Source organism: Malania oleifera, chromosome 11 (assembly GCF_029873635.1).
Source record: "Malania oleifera isolate guangnan ecotype guangnan chromosome 11, ASM2987363v1, whole genome shotgun sequence".
NCBI lineage: Eukaryota > Viridiplantae > Streptophyta > Magnoliopsida > Santalales > Ximeniaceae > Malania > Malania oleifera.
In genome coordinates this window covers 3,821,579-3,839,359 of record NC_080427.1, presented here as the reverse complement: position 1 = coordinate 3,839,359, position 17,781 = coordinate 3,821,579, and positions in this window count along the sequence as shown.

Sequence of the window (17,781 nt, the reverse complement as noted above, 5' to 3'; positions counted from 1 at the left end):
CTCTATGTTGAGTCTCTCCAGATCCATCATGATCGGATACTGGATCTCCATAGTTGACAATGTTGGTCCCACAGACTTCCTGCTCAAAGCATCAACTACCACATTCGCCTTCTCTGGGTGGTAACTGATAGTGCAGTCAAAATCCTTAACAAGCTCCAACCATTTTCTCTGCCTCATGTTTAGTTCCTTCTGAGTGAAAAAGTACTTTAAACTCTTGTGGTTGGAAAAGATTTCATATCACTCGCATACAGGTAATGCCTCCAAATTTTCAATGCATATACTACTACAACCAATTCAAGATCATGGGTAGGGTAGTTCTTTTCATACTCTTTCAATTGCTTGGAAGCATATGCTACTACTCTACTATGCTGCATCAGTACATAGTCGAGTCCATTCAAGGGCGCATCATTGTAGATAATATAACCCTCACCCCTTGACGGGATGATTAATACTGGTATCATGACAAGCCTTTGTTTCAATTCTTGAAAACTCTGTTTATAATTGTCGTCCCACTCAAACCTGACATTCTTCCTAGTTAGTCATGTCAGAGGCCCTGATAACACTGAGAATCCCTCAACGAACCAACGGTAATACCCAGCTAACCCCAAGAAACTCCTAATCTCCTGGATGTTCCTCAGTTTAGCCTCATTCACTACCGCCCCAATTTTACTAGGATCCACACAAATACCATCTCCTGAAATGACATGCCCCAAAAACACAACTTTCTCAAGCGAAAATTCACACTTACTGAACTTAGCGTACAACTTTTTTTCTCGAAGCGTCAGTAGAACCTGCCTCAAATGCATCTCATGCTCCTCATAGCTCCTCGAATAGACCAGTACATCATCAATAAAAATAATAACAAACTGGTCTAAATATTGGTGAAAAACTCTATTCATTAAATCCATAAATACCGCAGGAGCATTTGTCAGACCAAACGACATAACGAGGAATTCATAATGAACATATCTGGTCCTGAAGGCTATCTTTGATACATCCTCTACTTTCAATTTCACCTGATGATAGCCTGATCTGAGGTCAATCTTAGAATACACCTATGTACCCTAGAGCTGGTTAAATAAACCATCTATACGGGGTAGAGGATACTTGTTCTTGATTGTTACTTTATTAATCTCCCTATAATCTATACACATCCTCATAGTCCCATCTTTCTTCTTTACAAATAGAACTGGAGCTCCTCACGAAGATACACTGACCCATATAAAACTCTTATCGAGCAATTCTTGCAACTGACTCTTTAATTCTGTCAACTCTGTTGGTGCCATTCAGTAAGGTACTTTAGAAATTGGTGTTGTACTTGGAAGCAGATCAATAGAAAAATCTACCTCATGATCAAGTGGCAAGCCTGGTAACTCATCTGGAAAAACATCTATAAACTTCTTTACTACTGGTGTACTAGCGAGTTTCAATTCATTCCCTGACATTTCCTTCACAAAGGCCACGAATCCTTGACAACCACTCAGCAGTAGTCTCCTCGCTTGAACAGCTGAAACTAATTGAGGCGGGGATTGCACTCGCAACCCTACAAACCTAAATTTTGCTTTTCCTGGAGGTCTGAATATCACTTCTCGTGAATGGCAATCTATGCTAGCGTAATTGGCTACCAACTACTCCATACCGAATATTACATCGAACCTATGCATATCTAGCACTATCAGATCGGTAGACAAATTTTTCCCCTAAATATCAACTGAACAACCCCGAAGCACCCCACTACACCTCACAGCTAACCCGGTCAGTGTAGATACCAACAGTTCAATGTCTAACAACTATGTTTCTGCCCCACATAGTCTAGTGCATTCCAGAGACACAAACAAGTGTGTGGCTCCTGAATCAAATAATACAATAACTTTAAAGGAAAAGCATGCTAACCATACCTATCACCACATCGCTTCCTGTCTCAACATCACCCGGTGTCAAAGAAAAAACTCTGGCTGGAGCCATATTCCTCTGCTAGCCTCCACGCAGCACCTGACAGCCTCCCCGGTATGGTCTAAAAGCAAAAGCGATATCTGATGGTAAAGGGCAGTCTCACACTAGATGTCGTTGTCTACCACAACGATAGTAGACAACTCATCCCACTCGACACTCTCCCCTGTGCCTCCTCCCACAAGTCTGACAGGCCAGAGGATTCTGCACTGTCTGAACCTCACAATCCCCAGTTTCCTATCCACTAACTTAGCAAAATACTGAATCTTTAGTACCAGCACCTGCTTGAATATGCCTCTCCTCAATCCTCTTTCAAACTGTCTCGCCTTCTTTATCTCATCAAGAACAATATACAGAGCAAAGCGAGAGAGCTCTATAAACCAAGTCGCATACTGCTAGACTGACAACTGTCCCTGCTTCAGACTTATAAACTCCTCCACTTTAGCCTCCCTGACAATAGCTGGAAAATATCTGTCAAAGAATAATTCTTTAAACCAGTCCCATGTCATGGCTATCGGCATCGTCCTCTGTTGCTCCAAAAGTCTCACAAAAGTCCACCACCTCTCAGCCTTCCTTGTCAGTTTAAAGGTGGCGAAGAGGACCCTCTATTCCTCCATACACTGTAGCATCGCCAAGACTTTCTTAATCTCCTACATCCAATTCTCAGCAGCTGCAAGATCAACTCCTCCTAAAAATTCTGGAGGATTCATCTTGGTAAACTTCTCTATAGTGCACCCATGACCTGCAAACGAACCTCCTTGCTCTCTGGAGCTCCTAGTGAACTCAGTCATAACCTACTGTGCCACGCTGCGTATTACTGCATCAGAATCAGTCCCGCCTCCACTCGAGGGACCTGCTCCATCACTACCACTCGCATGGGCACTACCTCCTCCTGGATCCATCCTGAAAAACAATAAATGTAACTTAGGAACCCTATACTTATAATTTACACGCCTAGCATAGTTCCTTACTCTAACTTCCTCAACTCATTCCTAACTCCAGTTCTACATTCTAGGAACACAACCCGACAATAGTTTACTTTGGTTTTCTTGAAATCATCACCCCAAGAAAAACACAGAAACCACCATGGAAGTTCTACCTCTAGACTGTAGAACAAAACCTTAAATCGTTTTCCTATACTCTGGTATCGTTTTCGCTGCACTTTAAAGTCTACAGAACCTAGCAACTTAGGCTCTAATACCAAACTGTAATGACCTAATTATTTTACTATTTTTTTCATGATAATAAAAACCAATATAATAAATCTAGTAGATCATAATCAACCTGAACCCGAGGGTACCAGGGATACATCAGAAATACAACACAGAAGCCTAAGCAGCATGAAACATAAAATCATATGCATACCACAACACCAAATCAGTACAATACCAGAGTTTCTACATCCATCACATACATCCCAAAACAATCAAAACCAATCCTAGGGTCGTTACCCAAAAATCAATCTGACCTTAGCAAAATACTTACCCTTCAGATAGGGTAGGACTAACGAACTCTAGCGCTGTAGAGCTTTATCCGCTCTCTTATCTGGGGCTCCTGAAATGTTCATATAATTTGGGATGAGACACCTCTCAGTAAGGGAAATAAACTAATACCAGTGTGTGGCAACATGAGTGTTTCCGTGTTATACATATAACAATATATAAACATATTTAATGAAACTATCTGTATCATAACTGGGAAAACATATCATATCATGATAGAACATATTGTATTTCCATAAACATAATTCATCTCATATGATAATAATACAAAAACAACCCTAGAAGGTTAGTTGGCTGGTGTCATGCCTTACCCTCACATGATTGGAATATGTAGCCCAAAGGCGGGACCTAACAATGGTTGGCCGACCACTGTCAAATCAAAAGCAAAATCTATAAGTACGATGGGTCTACCAGACTTGGTCCGTACACCAGGGGCGCCAACACTACCATAAACCATATCGACTATCCATCCTTACGCTGCCCCATACGACAGCGATAACACTAACATCATGATGATCATGATCACATAGCTACGGTACCATGCTTGTGTAAGCCTAAACCAAGCCAACCAGGTTCTGATAACATATGACATATTTTAAATTGTGATACATTGCTATTTCATTATAATAATTGTCAAATCAATATCATCATATCACATTTCATAGCATAATATGAAAATTTTTGGCCCTTACACCAGCATTTCGTATTTTATTAATGGCCTGTATGTTGTATCATATACCAAATAAAAGGCTCGGCCCGTACGCCAGCATATCATATAAAAAGCTCAGCCTGTACGCCGGCATATCATGTAAAAAGCTCATCCCATATGCTGACATATTATGTGAGAATGTCCTCGACCCGTACGCCGATATATCATATAAAAATTTCGTCCTGTACGCCAGTATATCATATAAAACTCTCGGCCCGTACGCCGGTATATCATAGTAAAACTTGGTATCATTTCCCAGAAAACAGTATTTCATAATAAATTCTACTCATGCCACACAAAATGGGTATTACACATATTTAAAACATATCATCATTTACAGCAGTATTTCTCCAAACATAATGCTAATATATATTTATTTTCCTAAAATTAAATGCTGTAAGATTATACATATATTTTCATAAAACAACTAGCTTAGTTTATCCCCTTACCTGATTACTAAAGAGCCCCTAAAGTATATCAATCCTGCACCCGCAAAGTTCCCCGTTCAACACTCTGAAATCAACATCTCCCATAATAGAAATTCAGTATTTCTTCGACTACTACATTTTCTACAACTGCAGAAAAGTCAAATACTAAATAGAAAGCCTTATCCCGAATCTGGGATGGAATTCAAGCTAGTCCCACCAACGATCCACTCCAATAGATTTGAAGAGAACTCTCCCAGGAGTGTCGTGGTGGCCTTAAATCATTGGACCGATGAAAATCTGGCCCAGAAACTTAGTGAGAAGAAGTGGAAACCGGAAAGGAGTGAGAGAGGGAAGTTTTTCGTGATTTTCTGCTATAAAACCCAAGTTTAGGCTATTTATATACTAGCCTTCGTCGACGAGCCACGTCACCTCGTCGGCGAGGTCGCGAAGGAAGTTTGTTGATGAACGTTTGTTTCTCGTCGATAAAATTCAGAGATGGGCAAATAACCTCTCAGTATGTTCTTGTTGACAAGACATGTCCTCATCGACGAGCCCCTCCTGTGTACTCATCGACAAACTCCCTGTGTTCATTGAGGAGGCTCTATTTAAATATTAAAATTACAATTTCTTTTTCCCCCTTCTTTCATTATTTAAATACCATAATTTTTCCAGGTCACTACAACACCTTAGTTTTTAATTGGTATCAGAGTGGGGTTATAACAAATCCTAACAAGTAGTTATACAAATATCTAGATGGCACACCTTGCAGGAGCTCCCTTTGGAGAGGGTCAATCCTCAACTAGGCCTCCCATCTTTTGTGGTTTAAACAACACATTTTTGAAATAAAGGATGAGAATCTATCTACAAACCATGGATTGGAAAGCATGAAAGGTTGTCACACATGGTGACCTTATCCCCACTAAACTTGTAGATGGTAAAGAAGTACCCAAAGAAGAAAAAGAATGGACCGACCATGACCATAAGATGCTACAAATAAATTCTAGTGCTATGAATGCATTGTATTGTGCCCTTGATATTAATGAATTCAATAGAATAATGGCATATAAATTTGCAAAGGAAATTTGGGACAAATTAGAAATAACCTACGAAGGCACCATAGATGTTAGAGACCATAGGATTGATATGTTGACTAGCTAGTGTGAAGCTTTTAAGATGAACATGGATGAATCCATCACTAGTATGTACACTAGGTTCTCCCACATAATAAACTCCCTAAATGCATTAGGAAAAATTTGCACCACCTATGAAGTGATTAGAAAAATTCTTAGAGGGTTGCCACCTATATGGGAATCAAAAGCCACTGCAATAACCGAAGGAAGAAATTTGAAAAACACCTCCTTAGATGAACTCATAGGTTCTCTCCTCACATATGAAATGACAATGAATGAAAGAAGTGGAAAAACTGAAGCCTAAGAATCTATAGCCTTCAAAGCTTCAAAAGAAAACACTAGTAGTGAAGATGAAGAAAATGAACTACCCTTCATATTTAAGAAACTCGTAAGAATACTAAGAAGAAAAAATAAATTCAAAAGAATATTCCAAAACTCCGAATCAGATGAAGAAGAAACTAATACAAAGAAATCAAAAAATAAAAATCCCCACATGTTATAACTGCAAGAAAGATGGACACATAAAATCGGAATGTCCACTACTAAAATACTCGAGGGGTTTAGAACATTTCTTAACTCAAAAATAAATGCAAAAATATTGAAGATAAAACTAGTATAATTAAATATGCGTAAAAATAAACTCAAGAGAATTTTATGAAACTAACTAACATAAATGAAATTTACTTACAAATAAAATCAGGTATGAATTTTAAATAAAAAATCTAACATAATCAAATTTACTTACCTCTTCTTTTACTTTGTGCTACGAACACAATGAATATCTCAAAAAAATGAGATCGAAAAGAGTGGACAAGTGAGAATTTTAATTATAGCAAAAATTCTCCCTCCACTACTAATTCTTTTACTCACTAATCCTTCTCTTCCTTTGAAATTTTTCTGTGAAAAATGAAGGTTGAGAGCTTTCTATTTAAAGGAAAATTTTGGGGAGGAAAATTGAATTTGTAAAAGTGTAAGGAGAGGGGTGAAATTATAATTTTTTTTAAATTAAAGAATGGGCAAGGGATGGGTTAGGTATGAGTTGAGTATGAAGGGATGGAGGCCATGTGGGAGTGTTTGCCACCACTCCCATTTAATAAATTTTTAATTACTTACTTAATTATTTATTTATTTATTTATTTTATTATTTTTTTTAATTTTTTTAAATCATTATTATTATTATTATTATTTTTTAAGTCATGTTTTAGTATTATTTTTTTAAAGAATTAAATTCGAATTTCAAAAACTCATGTGGACCTCACATGGTCTTGTGGTCCCCACACAACTTCGAGACCCAAGTGGGTCCTACATAACTCCAATAGTCCTCACATGGTTTTATAAGCCCTACATAGTTTCGGGACTCATGCAGATCCCACACGATTTCGGAACTCATGTGGGTCCCACACAACTTCGAGACTCAAGTGGGTCTTACGTAATTCCAATAGTCCTCATACGATTTTATGAGTCCTACGCAGCTTTGGGACTCATGTGAATCTCGCACGACTTCGGGGCTCATATGGGCCCCACATAGTCTTATGATATTTATATTATTATTATTATTTTACCATGTATTTCTACAAATTATGTCTGTCAAAATACTATTTTTTATGTATATCTACTTATTTATGTGTACAAACAGTGTTTATCATGTTTATCCTATGAAATTCCATTTTGACCAGGCCAACCTCTAGGGAGCGACTGAGCCGCAATGGTCTCTGAGCACTCGCTAAGATAAGGTCTTTCTTAGACATCAAACATGGAATTAAGGATCTTACAAAAAATACTTCTGCATTGATATTAACTAAATGATCATTTTTATTATTTTATTATTATTATGCTTTAATCGTATATATTTTTTTGGGTCATCACATTCTCCCCTCCATATAAAAATTTCGTCCTCAGAATTTGTTAATTTAAAATGAGTACTATATAATTGGTTACGCTACTTGAAAGAGTAAATTGATGAACGATTTGACTAAGTCTTAGAATAGATCAATGATCAGTTTGGGGAAATATTTTATTTTGGGAACTGAAGTGTAAATCGTTGGTCTAATAGGGATTAAAATGGAAAAGAAATTTAGAATATGTGGAAAAGGATAATTATATATATATATTATACATGTCCTATAAATTAAAAAAATATATATATAGAACAAAATGAAATGAAATCTGGCCTTTAGAGCCTTAGCTCAACGTCAACATCTATCGAAGTGCTAACGGTGTCACTGCTAACTGCCTGAGTTATTTCTTGGCAGAGTTGACCTCTTGTAATGTCGCCGGCTTGGGTTAGAAAAAGGGAGAGAATGTCCGTTTGTTCAACGAGGGAGGAAGAGCTGCCCTCTTCCCTTTGTGGCCTTTGGTGGGGATGCTCATAATGAGTCATCGGTGGCCCGTACATGAGTCTCAATGCATTTTGGATCTCTTGGCAATGGTGGAGTAGGCCAGCATTATCACAAACCCTTAGTGTGGTGACTACGATGCTGCCATTATAAGGGTTATAGTTCATTGGTGTGATGTTAGTTGTAAGTTTCATAGACAAAATATTGTCAATAGGAATGAGGGTACAAGTGGTTGGGAAAATGGCAGGGACACTACTCAGGGTGGTAGTGGCGGAGAAGGTAAGATGGATAATTAGTGGGGCAGTAGTTGAGATAGTGGCTTCTTCAACTAATCCCCGCCTACGCCTACGATTCTCAAACCAAGAGCGTACATTTCTCGGCTCGATTGGACCATACCGTCAGAGTTGTACTGCAAGCAAGATAGCCCGCTCCATAGAAGCGAGTTCTCTTTGACTGCTGTGGAAGGCCTCCTCTAAAATCTCCAACTGTGCCTTACTGGGTTTCCATCTTTGGATCGGCGATCTAGTGCTGCTCTTAGCAACTTGGGAATTTGGGTGATTTGGCAACATTTTCAAGTAATGAGACAACTAAAAGACAAGTTGAGAAGAGCTAATCTCTGCAAATCAAAATGTGATTGTTCAAGATGATAGAAAGTTGTGATGCTTAAAGTTCAATGAGGGCGGACCCTTTTTATAGGGGAATGGTCGCGTGTTGTGGAAATCGAAAGAGAGTGACGTGTGCCGCGAGAAACGAGAGAGAGCGGCGCATGTCACAGATATCGAGCAACGTATTTTGCAAAAATCGAGGAAGAGCGACATGTGCTGCGAGAATCAAGAGAGAGTGATGTATGTCACGGATATTGAGGGACACATTTTGCAAAAATCGAGGGAGAGCGACGTGTGCTCCAAGAATCAAGAGAGAGCGACGCGTGTCACGAATATTGAGCGACCTGTTTTGCAAAAATCGAGGAAAAATGATGTGTGTCGTAAAATCGAGAGAGAGCGACGCGTGCCTCGAGTGACACGCTTTACAAAAATCGAGGGAGAGCGATATGTGTCATGGAAATTGAGAGAGAGTGACGCGTGCTGCGAAAATCGAGCTAGCGACGCGTATTACAAAATTTGCGAACTCAAGGTTCTATTCATGTTTTTACATCTTTATTAATGTTTTAACTATAATTAATTTCATACTCAAGTCACCACTTGGGTGGGTAGCCTAGTGGTAAGGAACCGGCAGTGCATCCATGTGATCGCGGGTTCGAATCCCCATTATGCCCAAGCGATCTTATGCCCTGGCCTTACTTTGGGGGTAAGTGAGTTATAGCCAATAATTTCCACCCATGAGGATATTTTTTTTTTTTTATTAACTACAAGAGTACCCCTTTTATATTGGTTAGTTATTTGAAGAAAATTAGTTAATTTTTATATTGCTTTCATTAATGGATTTTTTTTTATAATATAGAAAAATTTAAGTTGTATTTACTTTTATAAATTTATATAAAATAAAAATTAAAGATTCTGTCAAAATTTGTACTCCTAAATCAAACTTGGATATTTGATGGAAATTAACTATGCAATGTATATATATTCATATTTAACTTGCACATGCTAAGGGATTTTTTTTTTTTTTGAAGTTAAATATAATATAATAACATTTAAATTGTATTTAATTCCTTATAAACTAATACAAAATTAAAATTAAAGATTTCGTCAAAATATATATTCTTAAATTAAGCTTGAATATTTTGATAAGAACTGAATATGCAACGTAAAAATACATATTCATATTCAACTTGCACATGCAAAGAAATTTTGGGTAAATTCAGATTTCAGAATAAATTGTTTATTCATATCTATTTGTATGTGTAGTACCTCCAAACCTAATAGGGTCTAATGTGCTACTTCTTATATTTTTAGTGAAAATAATAACAGCGAATATAAATAAATCATGGATATTATTATATTATTATATTTATATATATGAAAGATTTAAATTATTAATGCATATGATCTAACAATTAATTATGAGTCATCAATATGGGTATGTGTTTCTACAAACATAAATAATATATTTAACTTAATTAACGTGTTTTCAATAATACTACAATTTTTCTTAGAATAAATTCAGATTTCAGAATAAATCGTTTATTCATATTTATTTGTATGTATAGCACCTCCAAATCTAATAGGGTCAATGTGTCACTTCTTATATTTTTAGCGAAAATAATAACAGCGAAAATAAATAAATCTTGGATATTATTATATTATTATATTTATATATATGAAAAATTTAAATTATTAATGCATATGATCTAACAATTAATTATGAGTCATCAATATGGGTACGTGTTTCTACAAACATAAATAACATATTTAACTTAATTAACGTGTCTTCAATAATATTACCATTTTTCTTAGAGAATATAAGATTGTTACATGTCCTTGGGAGCTTTCACATTAATCTCATTTCTTCCAATGTTACTATCTTTAGGATCTATTATTAAACAATGATCATATGTTATTTTAAAATAATAAATCTATTATTAACGTAGAACAAAATAAATATTCTAAACTACCCAATCCTACCCAAATCATGTTTTATGCCTAAACTCTGATAAAATTTATATGTTAGAGTATGCAAAACCTATATCTTATTCTCTGATACCAATTGTAAGGACCCGAACCTGAGTGGGTTCTTACATATAAATTTTTCAGCGAACGCAAATAAATCTAAATTATTTTTATTACCAAAGCACTAATTAGTTTTATTACAAATATATGTCTCAACTATTAAAATGCAAATTTCTAAAATTCTAAAATATACAAACATATTCTAAATTATATTATGCTACTCTTTTTTTCTACTCTACTATTTCTACTCCCGCTCATGCACTTGCTACTCTAGATTTCTAGTACGCTCCTCAAAATGATTTGAAATATAAAATAATGATTGAGGTGAGACGGCGCTCAATAAATAAATAAGATTATTATTAGTGTGTGACCAAAATGAGTTTTCAAAATATTTTAATTCCATAAAATAATATTTAATACTATAGCTTTAAAAATGCTTTTAAAATAAGTATATTTAAAAATTTCTGCATAAAAATTTTTGTCATCAACTACAACAGTAAAATTTTATAATTATATACTATAACTGTTAAATTAAACTTTTAACTTTAAAAACTGTAATTATAATTTTTAATTATGTACATATATTTACTTTTCCTTATACGTTTCCTTTAAATCATCATTTAGGCACAATAATGGTCATGTTCATATAAACTTATCCTTTACCTTCAAATCATCAATAACTTTGTACTCGTAATTAAATATGTATATATATATATTATAAAAACTACCCCTTAGGCCTGTTAATCATAAGTCATGTTTACCCCCATGACTGGATTGTGCGGTCCGAAGACTAGACTTAACTGGCCGGCCGACCAAACTAAATCAACGTACATCATCATTAAGTGAGATTTTCCCTATTAAACCCTAGTCCGACCCAGGTGTGCACTCAGGAGAAATCTACTACCATATAAAATCACTCTGCGAACAGCGTGAGTGCACTCTAATCCGTTTAAACTTTAAGCTGCGGTACTGAACATCTGTAACTTTGAACTTTCTTTGTCATAAGGGGTTTAAAAAAAAAAATTTATTATATAATTTATACAATTAAAATAATATTATGAAAATCTCATTTTTACTCATATTTTTCGTAAAATACACAATGTAAAAAAAAATCAACTCGTGTAATATTTATTCATATTTTCATGAAATATGTAACGTATAAATAAACTAATGTCACACAATTTTCGTATTAAAAATGTCTTTTTGAATATAAATTAATGATATAAAATACCTGAGGGGTTTAGAACATTTCTTAACTCAAAAATAAATGTAAGAATATTGAAAATAAAACTAGTATAGTTAAATATGCGTAAAAATAAACTCAAGAGAATTTTATGAAACTAACTAACATAATCGAAATTTACTTATAAATAAACTCGAGTATGAATTTTAAATAAAAAATCTAACATAATTAAATTTACTTACCTCTTTATTTACTTTGTGCTACGAACATAACAAATATCTTAAAAAAATGAGATCGGAAAGAGTGAATGAGTGAGAATTTTAATTATAACAAAAATTCTCCTTCCACTACTAATTCTTTTACTCACTAATCATTCTCTTCCTTTGGAAATTTTTTGTAAAAAATGAAGGTTGAGAGCTTTCTATTTACAGGAAAAATTTGGGGAGGAAAATTGAATTTGTAAAAGTGTAAGGAGAGGGGTGAAATTATAATTTTTTTTTAAATTAAAGAATGGGCGAGAGATGAGTTAGGTATGGGTTGAGTATGGGATAGGGATGGAGGCCATGTGGGAGTGTTTGCCACCACTCCCATTTAATAAATTTTTAATTAATTACTTAATTAATTAATTAATTTATTATTTTATTATTTTTTAAAATCATTATTATTATTATTATTATTATTTTTAAGTCATGTTTTAGTATTTTTTTTTTTAAAGAATTAAATTCAAATTTCGAAAATTCATATGGGCTCCACATGGTCTTGTGGGTCCCGCACAACTTCGAGACCCAAGTGGGTCCTACGTAACTCCAATAGTCCTCACACGATTTTATGAGTCCTACATAGTTTCGGGACTCATGTAGATCCCACACGATTTCGGAACTCATGTGGGTCCCACACAACTTCGAGACCCAATGGGTCTTATGTAATTCCAATAGTCATCATACGGTTTTACGAGTCCTACACAACTTTGGGATTCATGTGAATCCCACATGACTTCGAGACTCATGTGGGCCCCACATAGGATACTTATGTTATTATTATTATTTTATCATGTATTTCTATAAATTATGTCTGTCAAAACACTATTTTATGTATATGTACTTATTTACGTGTACAAACAGTGTTTATCCAGTTTATCCAATGAAATTTCATTTTGACTAGGCCAACCTCTAGGGAGCGATTGAGCCGCAATGGTCTCTGAGCACTCGCTAAGACAAATCAAACATAGAATCAAGAATCTTACAGAAAAGCACTTCTGTATTGATATTAACTAAATGACCATTTTTATTATTTTATTATTATGCTTTAATTGTATATATTTTTTTTGGGTCATCATAGCGTCACCTTAACTGTTTTAAGGCCCGGTCTAGACCATGAAGGCTGGGCCACATATCAGTGTTCGATAGGCTAATCGCAAAGGGATGGGATGGGGGACATGGCAACATCCTGAGTGCTTATTGAGGGCAGAGATCTGATGGCGGGAGATGGGGTGACTTGCAGCATTATTTGCAAGGGCACCACATGTTGGCTAACGCGTGAGAAAAACGGGCACATGTGAATGGAGGGGCAGACCGCAATTATTGCTTCTATCAGAGGGGTGATCGCCACCGTTGATGCAGAACAGAGATCCAATGGTGGGAGACAGATGCGTCAAGGTTGTTGACGTGGGAAGATCTGAGCCATCGCCGGTTGTTCTGATCGCATGGTTGTCATTGAGGCATATTTGGATCGCCAACGTGGCGCAATCTTGACCACGTAGAAAACATATTATGGACGGTGATGAGGACAACCACGCGGCCTCCTGATCGAACAGGTCCGATTGTGCCACGTGTTTGAATCTGATAGTGACACGGCTTAAGATACTTAAGTTGAAATTTTTTCATTCCATTTCATTTTGCACTCTTTAATTTTGCAGCATCCCTCTCTCCCTCTTCCTCTCATTCTCCCCTTCTCTTCTGCAAGTAGGGGTTCCTCCGAAACCCTAGCCCCTATTCCTACAATCTCCTCGATCTCTCATCTCTCGTTTCTTATCTTCTCACTCCTTCCTCTCCTCTCCTTACTCTCTTCTCTGTTTGCTTGAACGATGCTAAAAAACCATAGGGTTTCTATAACGACTTGCTTATTTTACCATATTTTTTTCATAATGATATCCAATATACAATTCTGGAAAATCATAGTCAACCTGGACCCATGAGTACTAGGGAAATACCTGAAACACCACACGGATTCCTAAGCAGCAGGAAACGTAATAACATATACATATCAAATTGTCCAACCAACACAATACCAGAGTCTTACTACAACTGTATTATACATACACATATCGTAAACATCCAAAAGTGGCCTAGGGTCACCACCCAAAAATCTATTATACGCTAACAATAAGACTTACCCTTCAGATGGGGTAAAACAGCTAAACTCTAACACTGTGGAGCTTTATCCGCTCTTCTATATGGGGCTCCTAAAATGTTTAGATAACTGGGGTGAGACACCTCTTAGTAAGAGAAATAAACTAATATCAGTGTGTGACAACATAAGTAATTCCATGATATACATATAACAATATAAAAATCATACTTAGTAAATCTACCCATATCATATCTATGGAAAAACATGTTTTATCTTATCATAGTATAACATACTGAATTTCTATACATATAAATTATCTCATATAACTGTATATAGAAAACACCCTGGATGGATAGCTGGCTGGTGTCATGTCTTAGCCCCACATGACTGGGTTATGCAGCCCGAAGGCGGGACCTAGCAATGGCTGGCCAACCATGCTAGATCAAACAAAAGTCTATAAGCACTATGGGTCTGCCCCTCCTGTTTCAGACACCAGAGGGATGCCTGCGCTACAATAAACCACATCGACTGCCGATCTCCCACTACCTCGTACGGCAAGCAGTAGCACTAACATAAACATGATCGTAATCATATAGCTACGGTACCATGCTTCGTGAAAGCCTAAACCAAGTCAACCAGGTTCTAATAACAAATAATATATTTCCAAATATTTATACATTTCTATTTCATAATAATAACTGTCAAGTTAATATCTTCATATAATTTTGCATAACATATCATAAAATTCTTCGGCCCTTACACCGGTATTTCGTATAAAATCCTCAACCTATATGCTGACATATCATATAAAAACCCTCGACCCGTACGCCGACATATCATATAAAAACTCTCATCCCATACGCCGGCATATCATATAAAAACTCTCGGCCCGTACAGTGACATATTATATAAAAGCGTTCGACCACCGACATATCATATAAAATCCTCAGTTTGAAAAATCCCTGTATTATTTAAAATTTTCCCGGAAGCAGTAAAAACATGCTTATTTTGTAAACATAATATTCCATGGTAAATTTTACTCATGCCACACAAAAGAGGTATTAATCATTTTTCTAATCAACAACATTATTTCCAACATAATTCTAATAAACATACATATTTATCTGAAATTAAATGCTGTAAAATAATAAATACATTTTCATGAAATCCTGACTTAGTTTATCTCCTTACCTGATTTCTGAAAACCCCTTACAATGTCTAGTCTTACACCCGCAAGGTTCCCTGTTCAACACCCTGAAAACAACATCTCCCTGAACAAAACTTTAGTATTTCTTCGACTATTACATTTTCTACAACTGTAAGAAAGTCAAATACTAAATAAAAAGCTTTATCTTGAATTTGGGATGGAGTCCAAGCTAGCCCCACCAACGATCCACTCCAGTAGATTTGAAGAGAACTTCCCCAGGAGTGTCGTGGCAGCTTTGGATCGTCAATCCGGCAAAGAATGGTCCCATAATCTTAGGGAGAGGGGACGAATAGGAGAGAGAGAGAGAGAGAGAGAGAGAGAGAGAGAGAGAGAGAGAGAGAGAATAGAGAGAGAGAGAGAGAGAGGAGAGAGAGAAATTCCATGTGAAAATTCTGCGCTGAAAACCGAGTTTGAGCTATTTATACACCTGCACTCGTTGATGAGCCACGTCACTTTGTCGACGAAGCCACGAAGGAAGTTCGTCGACGAATGCTTATTCCTCGTCGACAAAATTTGAAACTAAAAATAGCCTCTCGGTAACTTATCATCGACGAGACACGTGTCCTCGTTGATGATCCCAATAAGCTACTTCGCCAACAAATGCTTCGCGTTTGTCGATGAGGACCTGCTATGACCCCCCTTTACAATTTCCATTTTTCTCCCTCTTTTATTATTTAAATGTCATAATTCTTTGGGTCTCTACAGTTTCTGAGACTCTCCTCTCTCTTTTTTTGAACGATGCTCAGAAACCCTAGGGCTTTTTAGACTCTCCTCTCTGCAACTTACTTTTCGCCTAAAGCCTAGACCTCCCTCTACAAGTCCCTCTCAAATGTCTCTCTTCTTTGCAACTCTCAGTTTTGGCATGTCTAAAGTCAAGCTCAGATTTTTCACCCCCTTTGAAACCCTAGTTGCCTTCCTTTGCTTACTTCACTTACACTCCCCTATCGGTTATCTCTCACAGCTGGGTTTCTTCAGAAAGACCCTGGATCAGGGACTGGTATCCCTCTTAGTTTCCTACAGCAAAGACATGGTTCCTGATTGCTAGGTGGTATGAACCATGTAGAGTTAAGGAAGGTGAAACCAAACAAAGATCAAGGCTAATGAAGATAAGTATCCCCCCAACCCCTCTCTTGTTTCCTTTTTATTTGATGTGTGATGTATTGTCTAAGAACTGATTTGATCTTGTGTATTGGTGTGGTTGGGGATCGATTAGGGTCTCATGTTAGATTTTAAGTACTGTTAGAAATAGGGTTCAGGGTCAAGGATGAAGACGAGTTGAACCGTCTTCAACCAGGGAGTGGGTCCCGAGTTGACTCGTGTGAGTCAACCCATAGATGCTGTATGAACTCGAAGATACTCCGAGTGAGTCTGACACATATGACTAGACATGTGTGTGGGTTAAGGGGTGAGTTGGGATTTATTTGGGCTTCGGGTGAAGTTAAAAAACAATGGGCCTTAGGTGAGTTTGAAAATGGGTTTTGGGCTTAAGTTTGAGATAAATGGGCTTTGGGATCAAAAGTTCTTGGGCTTGGGTTTAAGTTTTCCAAAACAGGCTTAAGTTAAATTTTTCAAAACGAGCTTGAGATTTTTTTATTTTTTTTTTTAAGTTTTTGGGCTTTGGTTAAAATTTGAAGTGTTGCTTGAGTTGAATTTTAAAACAGGCTAGCTAGGGTTAAGATTTCAAATGGGCTTGAGATTTAAAATCAAAACAGGGTCCGAGGGGGTTCTAAAATCCAATTGGGCTTTAGGTATTCTTAAAACAAGCTGTAGGCTGGGGTTATTTTAAAACTCTTAAAATGGGCCCGAGGTTTAAACTTAATAGGGGCCGAGGTAAGTTATCTAAAATGGGCTTGGTTAAAAGCAATGGGCTTCGGGTCATTTTTAAAACAGTTGGGTTTGGGAATTTTAAAAACAACAGATGGGCTGGTTATAAAAGCAACAGTTGGGCTTTGATTCGGGTGTGGGTCTGAGGATTGGGCCTAGTGGTTTGCCTTGGGTTGAAAAGATTCGAACCTCGGTTTGGGTACGGGTTGGAGGGGCTTCCAATATGGGTCTAAAGGGTTATCAGAGAAGCCGGACCCAAGTTTAGGTCTAGGGTTTGGATTTGACCTAAATCCAGGTTAGCTCGGGTTCTCGTTCGAATCTAAGGCTTTGGGGGGGTGATCCCGCATTCAAAACCTTGCATTCATACCCATATACTGTTTATTATATGGAACAAAACAGGGGTGAGAGATTTCCGTTTTACCTTGCTCTTCTTCTCTTCTCCTTTCTTCTTCTTCTCCCTCCTTTCTCTCTCTGTATTTGTCTGTCTGATGCTCTGCTCCAGTAATTTTCTGCTTCTATTTCTTTGCTCCTCT